General features: G+C 44.4%; 1 protein-coding gene across 8 annotated transcripts in view; it reads left to right on the forward strand.

The window, feature by feature from the left end:
* Positions 1-13,165, forward strand: part of ANKRD6 (ankyrin repeat domain 6) — a 118,315-nt gene that overhangs the window by 56,945 nt on the left and 48,205 nt on the right. For 5 of the 8 annotated variants that reach the window (XM_072855465.1, XM_072855464.1, XM_072855471.1 and 2 more), the window contains exon 3: positions 8,135-8,290. The exons of 1 other annotated variant lie outside the window; for it this stretch is intronic. The gene's annotated coding sequence lies outside the window, so the exon portion shown is untranslated. Of the gene's footprint in view, positions 1-8,134; positions 8,291-9,258; positions 9,314-13,165 lie in introns of those variants that run through there. 2 more of the 8 variants (XM_072855466.1, XM_072855469.1) reach the window with 2 other exon arrangements.

The following is a 13,165-nucleotide window of genomic DNA, read 5'->3' on the forward strand; positions in this document are numbered from 1 at the left end:
TAGTTAAACAGGACTGTCCCTTTGTGAACCCATGTTAACTGTGCCTCATGATTGCATTGTTCTTTAAATGCCTTTCAATAGTACCCAGTATAATCTTCTCCGTAATTTTTCCAGGAACTGAGGTTAGACTAACGAGTCTGTAGTTTCCTGGGTCTTCCCTCACGCCCTTGTAAACTGGAATAACATTGGCTAGCTTCCAGGCAGCGGGGACCTCCCCAGACTCCCAAGACCTTTGGTAGATGATCAAGAGGGGGTCCTGCTATAACATCCGCTAGCTCCTTCAGTACCCTGGGCTGAATCCCATCAGGCCCTATGGACTTGTGAACATTCAGCTGATACAGCTGGTCGCTTAAATTTTCAGTGTCCACAAATGGAAGATCACTGTTCCCACACTCCTGGTTGTCCACCTCAGGGGACTGGGCAGCCCAAGGTCTATCTGTATTATTAAAGACTGAGGCAAAAAAAGCATTGAATGTCCCTGCTTTTTCTTCATCCCTGTTAGTCAGATGACCATCTTCAACAAGTATGGGTCCAATGTTTTCTTTAGACCTCCTCTTGCTATTAACGTACTTAAAAAAGTTTCAACTGTAGTTTCAACTTAAAAAAAAGTTTCAACTTAAAAAAGTTTCAACTGTAATTGAGCTTTGGCCATTCATGTCTTCTCCTGCATATGTGAACCACAGCTCTGTAATCTTCCTGTGAAGCCTGACCTTGCTTCCAGAGATCATACAATTTCTTTTTCCTCCTGAGCTCCACAAGGAGTTCCCTGTTCAGCCAAGCTGGTCTTCTGCCCTGCTTGCTTGACTTACGGCACAGTGGAATTGCCTGCTCCTGTGCTTCTAAAAGGTCGTTCTTAAAGACTGACCAGCACTCATGGAATCCTAAGCCCTCAAAAGCAGATTCCCAGGGTACTCTGCTAAATAGCTCCCTGAATACCTCCTGAAATCCAGGGTAGCAACTCTGCTATCCTTTTTTCTCATTACACTGAAAATTTTAAACTCAACCGTTTCACAATCACTGTGGCCAAGACAGCCACCTACTATCTCATCTCCCATGAGTCCTTCTCTATTCACAAATAGCAGGTCTAGGAGGGCATCTTTCCTAGTTGGCTCACTTGAGTACTTGTGACAAGAAGTTACCTCCTACAAACGTCAAGAATTTCCAAGACCTGCTCGTCACAGCAGTATGATATTCCCAGTTGATGTCTGGGAAGTTGAAATCTCCCATAAGGACAAGTGCTACTGATGCAGAAATTTCTCCTAATTGCCTATAGAATAACTCATCAGTGCTTACATCCTGGCTAGGCAATTAGTAGTAGACACCCACTGCAACATCTCCTTTGTTTTCCATCCCCCTAGTCCTCACCCAGAGGCTCTCAACCACATCATCACTAACTGTAAGGGCTGTACAATCAAACCTCTCCCTTACGTATAGTGCAACACCTCCACCTTGCCTGCCCTGCCTTTCCCTTCTGAACAGCCTATAGCCCTCCATCCCAGGACTCCAACCGTGGGACTCACTCCACCAAGTCTCACTGATACCAATGATACTGTAGCTCTGGGAGCTGACCAATGCTGCCAGTTCATCCTGTTTGTTTCTCATACTGCATGTGTTGGTGTACAAGCATTTCAGATATGCTCCTGAGCCCTCTGTGCTCCCAGGAGCAGTGTAAACATTCCCACTAGCATTGCCACACTCAGGCAATGCCACGCCAACCCTTGGCTTACCTACTGGAATCCTGTTGGTATCCCCTACCCCATCAATTCTAGTTTAAAGCTCTCTTGATCAGTCCCGCCAGCTTACGCCCAAAGATGCATTTTCCCTGTTGGGACAGGTGGATCCCATCAGGTCCCAGCATACCTTGTGTCTCAAAGGCTCTTCCGTGGTTTAAAAACCCAAAGTATTGGCGGAGGCGCCAGTCCTGGAGCCAGGTATTGATATCCTGGGCTCGCCTGTTTCTTCCAAATTCTCCCCCGATTACTGGGAGGATTGAGGAAAACACTACCTTTGCTCCCGAATTTTTTAGCATTGTTCCCAGGGCTCTGAAGTCTCTTTTGATTGACCTCAGGCTTTTTGTTGCGACATCGTTTGCACCCATGTGAAAGAGCAAGAATGGATAGTAGTCTGAAGGTTGAACTATGCTCTTCAGTCTTGTGACATCCCTAATTCGGGCCCCAAGGAGGCAGCAAACTTCCCTGAAAAGAGGGTCCGGTCTGCAAATGGGTGCTTCCTTTCTGCACAGGAGGGAATCACCAATGACCATAACTTGCTGTTGTTTCTTCTCAGTGCTGGTCTTAATGCAACTGTTGTTGTGAGGGATTGGTCTCTCTGACCCTGGCAAGACTGCTTGCACAGGTTCCTCCTCTATCTTATTATGCACTTCATCCATACCCAGGGTCTCATGCCTATTCCGTAAGGGTATCTTAGAGGGTAAGGAGGGGTCCCTCTTACCGCTCTGTGCTGTAACCTTCTTCCACCCCTCCTTATCTCTTGTGACAACTGCCTCTCTTCTGGCACAAAGTAGATCCAGGACCTGCCTCCATAGTGGCCATGCTGAGTTGGCTTCCGTGCATCATAGATGGCAGGGTCCGGCTCCATTGATCAGTCTCCCTCTCAGACTCTCGAATACTCCTCAGTCTGCCCACCTCCTCCTGCAGTTCGGCCACCAAGCAGGGCAGTTCATCAATGTGGTCACACCTCCCACGGGCTTGCTTGCAGTCACTTTCCACCTCTAGGAATATCCCTTCACACACCCCACAGCTGGAAACCTGGGTGGTCACGTGTTTGAACAGGATCTCTGTTTGTGTGGCTGCATTAGTTCTACCAGGTGCTAAAAGCTCAGGAGAAGCAGAGGACACTGCTTTTTGCCATGTGGTCACCATGCTGCCACACGCCTTCCTGCTGCTGCGTGCTTGCCTGCTGGGAAATATATATTCTCGTCGGTTGCAATCAGCTCAAGCAGTTGTAAGCTGCTGTTAGATCAGCCGTAGCCTCCTCTTTGCCAGATTAAATGAGCTGTGCTCTCTTCAGTCTCTCCTTGCAGGTCATACTCCAGGTTCGTGACCATGTTGGTAGCCCTCTCCTGGATCCCTTCCAGTTTCTCAAGCCCCATTTTGAACTTAGGGGGTGCAAAATGGGGCACAGTATCCCAAGCGTGGCCTCAGAAGTGGTGGATAAATAGCTTCCCTTGATCTACTAGTCATGTTTCCTGCTAGTGTAGCGCAGTATGGAGTTTGCCTTATTCAGAGTGAAAGCACGCTGTTGGTTTATATTAAGCGCAGGGACCACTGTAGCGCCTGGGTTCATTAGCAGGGCTATTGCTCATCTGGTCAGTTCCCAGCCTGTACTGGTCCATGCACTATTCTGCCCTGGTGCAGAGCTGCACGCTTCTCCTTGGAGATTTCCATTGGCTCAGTCCTGAAGTTTGTCAAGCTCAAAGGATCAGTGCTACTTTCTAGCATGTCAGCCATTTCCCCAATTTAGTGTCATTTGCAGATATGCCAAAGGTGCATTCAGAGCCATCATTGGGGTCATTGATACTAAACAATAGCTCATTGATTAGTCAAGCATGGATAGGCTGGTTGTTTGTGATTTACCTTCTTATCCTGCACATGCTGGGACGTGCGTTCCACGAGGATGTGCTCCATGATCTTTCCAGGGACTGAGGTAACCTAACTGGCCTATATTTCCCTGGGTCCTCCTTCCCATCTATCCCATCTGAAGATGGGTGTAATTTTAGCCTTTCCCAGTTATAACGGACTTCTTCCACTTCACCATGATTTTCTGTGATGATAGAGAAATGATCAGCCAGCTCTTCCAGCACGGGTGATTCCCATCCAACCCCATGGATTTGAATAATTCAGCTTCTGTAAGTAGTCCTTGCCCTTTTTTGCTCCCCTACTGTTGGTTGCTGCTATCGTTCCCAAACTGCGCTGGTGCACACAGGGGTCTGGCAGCAGGCTTTGCCTATGAAGGCCGAAGGGAAAATGGGGTTGAATACCTCAGGCTGTCAGTATTTGGCCGTGGGCTGAATTATCTGTCAGTAGGTTGTCTTCTCCATTCATTAATGAACTGCAGTTTTGAGAACAGCAGTTCAGCAAATCACAGTTTTCTAAGCTGGTTACCAAAACTTAGATACCTGAGTTTGTAATTCAGGGACTTGAGAGGTTAGATTTATACTTCCAACTTGCTAAGTACCAGCATCAGCTCCTGTTATGCTAAAATACGGAGCCCTAGAGACATGTGCTGTACTATAAAGCAGTTGGAATAAATGAATAACAAGAAATAATTCTGTTTACATGATTTGTGAAAACGGCCTATATTTTGCTTTCCATCACTTAGTCCAATGGCAGTAAGTTAATCCACAGATACTTGCAGTGTGGTAAGGGAACTTAAACATGATTTAAATCTTGAAGCATTGTATGAATAGGAACTTAACAACCAACATTTGCATTAGTTGCAAGAACTTCTTAAAAGTGTGGCTAATTAGTAATGGCTTAAGTTATACAGCAAAGGATAAAAGGAGTCAAACTTAGGTCTTGTTAAGTTAATCTTCTTTTGCAGTCCATGAATTGAGTTACAGCTTATATTCAGTGTTGCTGTATTTTGTATTGTCAACAGCTTGTGTTTCAGTGGACCATGCTGTAAAAGAAAAGAGAAGAAAGCCAGCTTGGACTATTTTTGTTAAATTGTACTCTGAATGGGATCAGTACAGTGGTTGGGTTGAAAGGCAAAATCAGACTTCCCCATTTTGTTTTGTTCAGCTGAACTTGGTTGTCCTCAGGCATGCTGCCCATCTGCCCTGAGCCCTCATGCAGCACAGCTCCGCGCACCCAGCAGCCCCTCTGGGTAACTGGAGGCCACACAAGAGCAAATGTTTGGGTTTTACCCTGTCAAGCCTTGTACACTGGACGTGAAACTCACAGCTCTTGGTTTCCTTCCTGAGCTCCTTCCCGCAGAGGTCATGGTGTTGCACTGTCTACGGTAGCAACACCGCCGAGCAAGGTCCTTCTTGGGAGCCTTACTGCCCAGGTGCAGCCCAGTGCTCGGGTCCTTCTTCAGGTGCCGTGGTGTTGGGGTCTCCCTGCCGTGCAGCCTCGCACACAAACTGTTTTCTGGTGTCACGACTTGATGCATCAAAGCATCACAGTTGGAGAGGTTGGGGTTTGCTGCAAGCACACATTTGGGCCCAGCAAATCCATCTGTGGCTGCTTGGGTTAGGACTGTCCAGCGTATCGATACAACCACCCTTCATGCTTGCATTAGGCCTTTAGGACATGAAGATGGTTTCATGTCTGATTCTTCTGCTGTTGTCTGACTTGTACTCGCTGTCAGTAGCTGTACTTATGTGATTGCTAGTGGGTCAGATTCCACATTCCGACTTGATTGCAGAAATAAAAATTGAAGAAGAAACTTGAACAAGGAGTTTGAAGCATAGCATCTAAACTACCTACTGGTATTTTAAGGAGCTGCTGGGTCTTCACCTGACCTTAAAAAAAAAAAGAAAGAAAAATCAGACAGGCTTCTACCTGAGTTTGTTAATGATAGTAAAGGTTCTTGATAGTCACAGAGGACTTTCTCGTTTCCTTATAAGACAGTAAATGCCCATCGTGCATCTTGAAGTGTACTGGGAAAAAATTTTCATCCGAGAGAGGGATGTGAGGAAGGGCGAGAAAGATGTATAGCTATTTTATTCTACTTTAAGTAAGATTGGAAAGGGTTTTTTTTCCTAATTTTTCCTTTAAAAAAAAGCATTTATGATTTTTAGAGAAGGAAGGAGTGGGAGCAGTGGAATAAAGACAAGGGGCTTAATTTCAACAAACTTAAGGGAAGTGGTGTTAATGTCCTATGGGAATGATGAGGATTTTGAGAAAGGAAGAATGGCTTCCAAACAAGGCAGTTTAAAGTTTTGCATTTGATGCTGTGAGACTGGAAAAAAACCCCAGAGAAACTGTGGTAAGCATAGCTATGGTAAAAACTGTAAGAAGGGATTAGATAAGCTCTGGAGATCTCTCTCTCTTTTCCATTTCTGTGATTCTAACTTTAGGCTACATGTTTTTGCACATCATGTTGAGCATGGCTATTAATAGTCTACCTGTAGTTTAGATAGTTTATTTATTTGGTTCTGTATATTTCAATTGATGTTTCTAATTAAAATGAAACAGAAAAGTGTATTTGCAAGACAATGACATTGTCATTGACAACACAGTCAGCAAAACAGTACAAAAGTGTCAAGTCACAGACGTAACTGAGGGTTAGTTTTCCAGTGCCTTTCTGTATTATCACTTTTTTGTACATAAACACATCATCTGATCTGAATGCGTTAGGAAAAAGGATAGGAAAAGCAGCTGAATTATGCAGAGATGTTAATTAGTAGGGAAGAGGGATGGTAAGGTCTTCCAACAGTATATTCTAATTGAAGTCGCTGAACTGGCATTTCGCAATGATTTATGCTTCAGAGATCAAGAGAGATTATTTATTCTTAGCAGTTTTCTGTCTGCAGTTCTCAAAAGTTCAAGCAGGCCAAGTGACTTCCATCATTTGTGAACACCGTTGAACAAGCAGTGACATTGCACTGAGACCAGAGGGTTCATTTCTAGCCTGCGGAGCCAGGCACTCCCAGGCAGACTATTTGGTCTGCTCTCTAACCATAAGGGGAGGAGATGACCACTGCTCCAGTATTGCTTAACAAAAATGTTCAATTGAAAAGGCATCACTCTTTCAAAAAGAAGAAGAAAAAAAAAAAGACCACACTATACAAGTATTAACTTTTTATAAGATGCATGTGAGTTTACTGAAGCACATGCTCAGCATTGGGATCGTATGCTCTTTTGCAGCCTTTCTTTCACCTGTACGTGAGAATGGTGAAACCTGGCTAGTCCAGAAGTCCGTCTCCCAGCAGTGGCCTGAAGCAGATACGTAGTGAAGCGTGGAAGAAGCAGGCAAGTGTGGCGTAATGCTTTGCTAGAATACTTCCCCCATTTGCTAGCAGTTTTCATACGGAATATTTCTTATCTTTGCTGGGTGTAAGAGGCGGGGCAGGAAAGCTTGTCATTGTCAATCTATGTTTCTGTAGCGTGTCAGTGGGCTTCAGAAAGAGAAGTCACCTTTCTCCCCAGTGCGGTCATTGCTGTTTAGAGGCGATAATTGAGCACATCGTTTACTTTTATGGCTTGCTCTGTTTTACCAGCAGCCTAGTCTCTGGCAGATCCTTTGCCTCTACCGCAGGGATTTTAGGAGGAGAGTAAAAGTCCATTTCCTCCTTGTTAAAGTGGCAGCTGCTCACTCTGCCTCTGTGCCTTGGGGAAGCTTCTGCAACTTGCTTTTCTAAAGATGAACAGAGCTGCCATTTTACCTTTGGAAAGGAAACCACTGTGAGCCCCCGGCCCTCCACCCCTGCGTGCCTCAAAGGTTGAATTTATGACCCAGGAATTGTAAAGACCTGCTTGTTTTGGTAGTGCAGGCCTGTAAGTCTTCTCATCTGCTCACGAATACTGCTAACATGGTAGTCTGTCTGGAGTTTAGAGGGGATATGCTGGCTTCAGAAAGGATGTAACAACAGTTATGGCAACAAATAAACCTGGAAAAGCAGCAAGAAAGGGGAGCTAGTAGGAGTATTTGTGTAAAGAGAACAAGAGAAGGATCACAGGCTGAGAATGGAAACCTTGGCGAATACGTCTAATAAGTTCCAATAGCCAGAGAAAAATCTACTCACTCATGTCCACCTAAGTGCCATGGCTGAAACGAGATGCCTGGGCCGGGGTGACAGCAAGATGTGATGGGGAAGGTACTAGAGAGAGAAGCAGAACAAGTCCTTTTCCTGATTTTATTGATTTGTCACGTGATTTCTGGGAAGATATGAAGGTCTCTGTCTCATCTTCCTTGTTTGTATAATTGTGCAGCTCTCACTGCTTTGGATTTTCAGAGATCGGCTAGTGGGAACCGAACTGGAGGGCCATGGTTTGAACTTGTTTTGTTTATAGCGGGAAGTGGCTGTGAAAACCTCAGGAGGAAATGGCTGGGTTTGCCCAGGTGTATTCAGGCAGCCGAAAGCTGCAGAAAGCACTGGTATTAAATTTCTATACTCCTCCGTCTGCTTTGATGCTCCATTTATGACATGTTTCTCCTTACACAGGAGCAGTGTACCGTACCGTGGTACAGAGACTCGCTGTTGCCATCAGCACTGGCAAAGACTGAAGCTGGCATCCCCGTTGTCCCCAGTCAGAGGCTGCTCGGTGAGACACAGCTGTAAAATGTTCATCAGAAAAAACTGAACGGTAGATCCTTAAGAGTGAGTAAAAAGCAAATCTGACTTTTTTTTTTTCCTCCCTCCTAAAATGCATTAAAGTAATGCCATACAGAAATTTATTTGGAGATGCATTAAAGTTCCTGGGTGAATACAGAGTGAGAGGAGCTTGGAGTTTTACCTGTGGTGCCGGGTTATGGTATTTATGTCACACTGCTGTGTCCTTTGGAGTATGTAGTTCCTTGCCTCCTCTGCTATCCATTTACACTGCTGTTGAACTGCGTTTCTAAGGACGAGGGGCTCAAGGCTAGTGACGAAAAGTGTCAAGAATCCTATTGAAATGGGATTTCTCTAAGCAAGAGGCTGGCTTCTGGGAAGGAGAACTGCTTTGGCTGGGAAAAGATCACCTGGAAGGGACCAGCTCCTGGGGCTGATATGAAGGCTGCACAGGAAAATACCTGCACAGCTCTATCAAGAAAGGAGCCGTCCTGTTTTGTGGGCCACGTTCGCCCGCTCAAGCAGGGGAGCTATGCAGGAATAAGGAGGACAGTGTCCTGACCTGCCTTCTCCAGGACACAGGCGCACAACCACAGTTTCCAAAGGCAGAGAGAGACAGAGAACATCTTCAGGATGCTTTCTGTTTTCTTAGTGATTTTTAACGGCCTTTTAATTTCAAATAGTGAATGACTGTGTTCAGAAGCCCTTTGCAAAGCAATCCTTAGGTGTTTTGTAGGTTGTAGCTCTAGCCCTTAAGAGATGAACTTGTAGACCCAAAGGATTGCATACTCGGTGGGATGCTACAAAGTATGAGGAGGCAGCTGGGGAGGTTGGAGGGAGGTGACTCCAGTGTCCAGGCCTTGCCCAGGTGTTTGAACCTGGATACCACTGCTGCCTTTCCACAGCTGAAAGAGGTGTGCCTGTGGAGCCCATCCCTTGAGACACATTGCCTGTGCTCTGCCCAGTCCCAGCTGGGAGGAAATGCATGAGATTGAGTGATTGGTTTCCTTCCCAGCAGCCTGGGGAGTTTCGTTTTCTGGAGTGCTTGACCAGCTGGGATATTTGTCCAAGGTATATACATTATAGGTTATTAACTTGTTATGCATGATACAGCACTGCTGTTTCCTGAACCTTGAGTGAAAGCAAGCTCCATGTCTTCTGAGGCTATCTTAACAGCAAATATATTAAAATGAAATGGTCTTGCTTGACATATCAAGGCATCTACAATTCTGATACACCTAAAAGAAAAAAAGCCCAAACCAATCTTTGCTGTAAGTCCCATAATTAAAGCAATGGCAGACCGAGCAATATGTTGTTAGAAATATAGATTGCAATTACTTGTTTTATTTATTCCATTTTCTACTTAAAAAGAAATCACATCTATGTGAATCCTTAAGCAGGATAAATGCTCAGGTACAGGAAAGCATTGTGAGATACTGGATTTTCAGATAGGTGGAGCCTGCAACGCTTTCTGTGGAAGACTGTTTTTGATGACTTACATGGGTGTGCATACAATGCCTACCATTTCCCTGGTATGCAAAACAGGACTGCAGTGGTGAATGGAGAGGAAGATGAAGGGCCAAAATCTGGAGAGATAGTTCCTTAAAATCTTTAGCGTCCTGAGTTCTCAATGTTAACAGACCAAACACTTTGTAAGAATGCACATAGTTCCTTAAGAATAAGATCTGTATTTTTACATGCTTGTATGTATGTGTATCCATATGTAGGTATGTATGTGTAAAATAGTATTTTCATCCTCTCAGCTACGTGTAGAAAACATATGTGAGTGAATAAGGAAGTGGAGAAGTGTTTTTTTGGAGTCAGAATGACTGAAGGATGCAATTCTGTAATATTCTTTAACTCTTAAATTACTGATGGATATAGAAGTGAGCTGCAGGTCTGTCATATATATACATGTGACATGTGACGTGTGTCACATATATGTAAATATGATATACACAGAGAGAAGAAATAACTTACCTTTCTCCAGTCAGCCTCCTTCGTGTGAGTGGGAGTTGCATCTAGGGGATTCCTAGGAATTTGAGGGAATTTGAATAATGTACGTGTTTGATGTGATATAATGTATTTGTTCCCAAACCGGTTGTTTAGATCATGTTGCAGTAGAGCACTGTGCACCTGCTGGAATAAGGTTTGTGATGATGACAGGGTTTTTCAAGAGTAAGTCAGAGACTGTCCCCCTAGAAAGCCCCATCCTCTGCACAAGGAGGGGCTTTCCATGTGCTAAGCTGTTTTATTGTTTCTGGGAAATAAGGCAGTCTTGATGCTAGAGGATGACCTGGGCTTGTGGGATCATCGCCAGAAGCAGTTTAGGGCTTAGAAAATAAAACCTGAGAGCGTGGCGTGATTTCTAAGTCTGTGCAGAAGACAAGTCATTACTGAGATTTGCTGATACTTTCTGCACCAGTTGTTTTTTGCATTTCTTTTCCAATCTGAGTGTTTTAATTCTAAATAAATCACAGTGATTTACCATTGACAGGAGATGTCATGGTGAAGTCAGGCAGATAAAAGTCCTCTAGCAAATTGCAGAAAGCTGAGAGTTTCTCACAGATACTGTGGATAGGATTAATTTAATCTAACTTTGGATGTTTATAGTGCAGTATCTGAAATGATGCTTAATGAGGTAAGTAATTTTAGAGTGTGATTCATCTGACAGTTGAAATGTACTTTAGGATGACATGAATTGTATTTGTTGACCGTAAAGGGAGCCTAGCTGAGTTAAGCAAGTCAGTGGTAGATGTCTGCACTGCCCAGTGAACCCTTTTCTTCACATCTGGTGTCACAGTGCTGTCCAGACAGCCCCTGAGTTCTGGAGAGTCCTGAAAATTTGCATTCAGCCATCTGTGGTCAGAGCAGACAGAGCAGAGGTAGTGCCAAACACTTCCTCGCAATCTTTTTTTTTTTTGTTTTGCTCTCATGAATCTGAGATTTGGCTTCAGTCATCAATGGGATTCAGTCTTGGGAGGAAAATTTTGTAATATAATGGAAGTGATAATTTTTTAACTGTTACCACAAGTCTTAGCTCTATAGTAAAACTTGCATGTGAGCTCATGACTTAAAAGTGTAGTCCATGCCATACAGCCTCTAAAATAAGAATTTATGAAAATACAGCTCTGGTTTTCGGACGGATGACAGAGGAATCCAGATGTTTCTGGCTTTTAATCTTTTTGTGAAGATGTTTCAAATTTCACTGAAGCTGGAGTGAACCTGATTGTTTCTTACATTTATTTGGAAAAACGTTCCTGTGTTGGAGAGGTGGGGGAAGGAACGTATGAGAGTGATCCAAACGTGCAGCACACAGTGCTGAGCATGGACTGGCCATGTGGGTGGTGGGCATGTCTGGATATTGGTTTTGGAGTTCTGTACATGTGAAAAGAAGCAGAAGACAACAAAGCAGGTAGCAAGGAGACAGTAGGCAAGAATACCAGTAGTGCTGAGAAAAAGCGTGAGTGTGCTCCAGGGTGGTGTACTGTAGGAGCTGCTTGCACTAGGGATGCTGTTTGAGTCCCACTGGTGAAAATCTCATTCCAAGAGAAACCATTTAGAGTGCAAGTGTAACGAATTAGTCTGTTTGCTGTGCTATCTATTCTGTGAGTAGTGCATACCCTGCTCTTTTATATACTTTCCTGTTCTCTGGGTGAAGAAATAATTTCCACTTAACCCAATAAGCATGTGTGCGATTTTAAGCACATGGTTTATTTCAATGGCTTCAAGTGACTATAGATTAATTAATTTTCCAGTGAAGGGCCATGCAGATGATGAAGGGACAGGAGCACCTTTCCTATGAGGAAAGGCTGAGAGAGCTGGGGCTGTTCAGCCTGCAGAAGAGAAGGTTCAGGGCGATCTTGTTAATGTACAGGAATACCTGAAGGGAGGGCGCAAAGGAGATGGAGCCAGGCTCTTCTCAGTGGTGCCCAGTGACAGGACCAGAGGTAATTGGCACAAACTGAAACACAGGAGGTTCCCTCTGAACATCAGGAAACACCTTTTCACTATGAGGGTGATCGAGCACTGGCACAGGTTGCCCAGGGAGGTTGTGGAGTCTCCATCCTTGGAGATATTCAAAAGCCCTCTGGGCATGGTCCTGGGCAACCGGCTCTAGGTGGCCCTGCTTGAGCAGGAGGTTGGACCAGGTGACCTCTAGACATCCCTGCCAACCTCAGCCAGTCCGTGATTCTGTGAGTGAGGTAGAACTGGCTGCATGTCCCTCACAAACTGTTGCCAGCCTTCTTGGGAATTATCACCAGGTTGTGCGGGGCTCCTGGCAAGGATACTAAACATCTGCTCAATAGCAGGCCCCCAGAAAACACTGAAAATGTGGCTGGGTACTTAGGAAATATTACCCTGGTGATACTTTTATGTTGCGATGTTGGGTCAGATGGTGAAGACAGTTAAAACTGCCTTTGATAGATCATATATGCAGTCAGGGCACCTGATTCATAAATTCGTAATGGCCCTACTTAGACTAATTATCAGTGAAGCAGAGCAGATATGTTAGATCTATTACATTTACTGCAACAGGAATGGTACAGTACTCACTGGCATCAGCATTTTACATGAAGAATTAATTGTGCAGTTAAGCTGTTGTTTTAAAATGTGTTTCCTCTCGGTGGTGAAGGTCTTCATCTGTGTAATACTGAAATTCTGCTACTAGATGGACCTAGAGATTCAGATGGTGGTTCATAGTGTGGTAGTCATGGTATTTTTAAAAGATAATGATAATTACGCAGTTTTCTGGACCCATTCAAAAGAGTGCCCAACCATTCGAAGCAGTAACGTCAGCCTTCTCCAGTGCAGCCCCTTCAGGTGTAGCAACTGGATGAGAAATCAAGACATCTGCAGAAAGCTTCTGAATTGATTTATGATCCTCTTTGAGGAAAATATATTTAGCCCATAGTGAATGAT

Source organism: Ciconia boyciana, chromosome 3, assembly GCF_034638445.1.
Source record: "Ciconia boyciana chromosome 3, ASM3463844v1, whole genome shotgun sequence".
Taxonomy (NCBI): Eukaryota; Metazoa; Chordata; class Aves; order Ciconiiformes; family Ciconiidae; genus Ciconia; species Ciconia boyciana.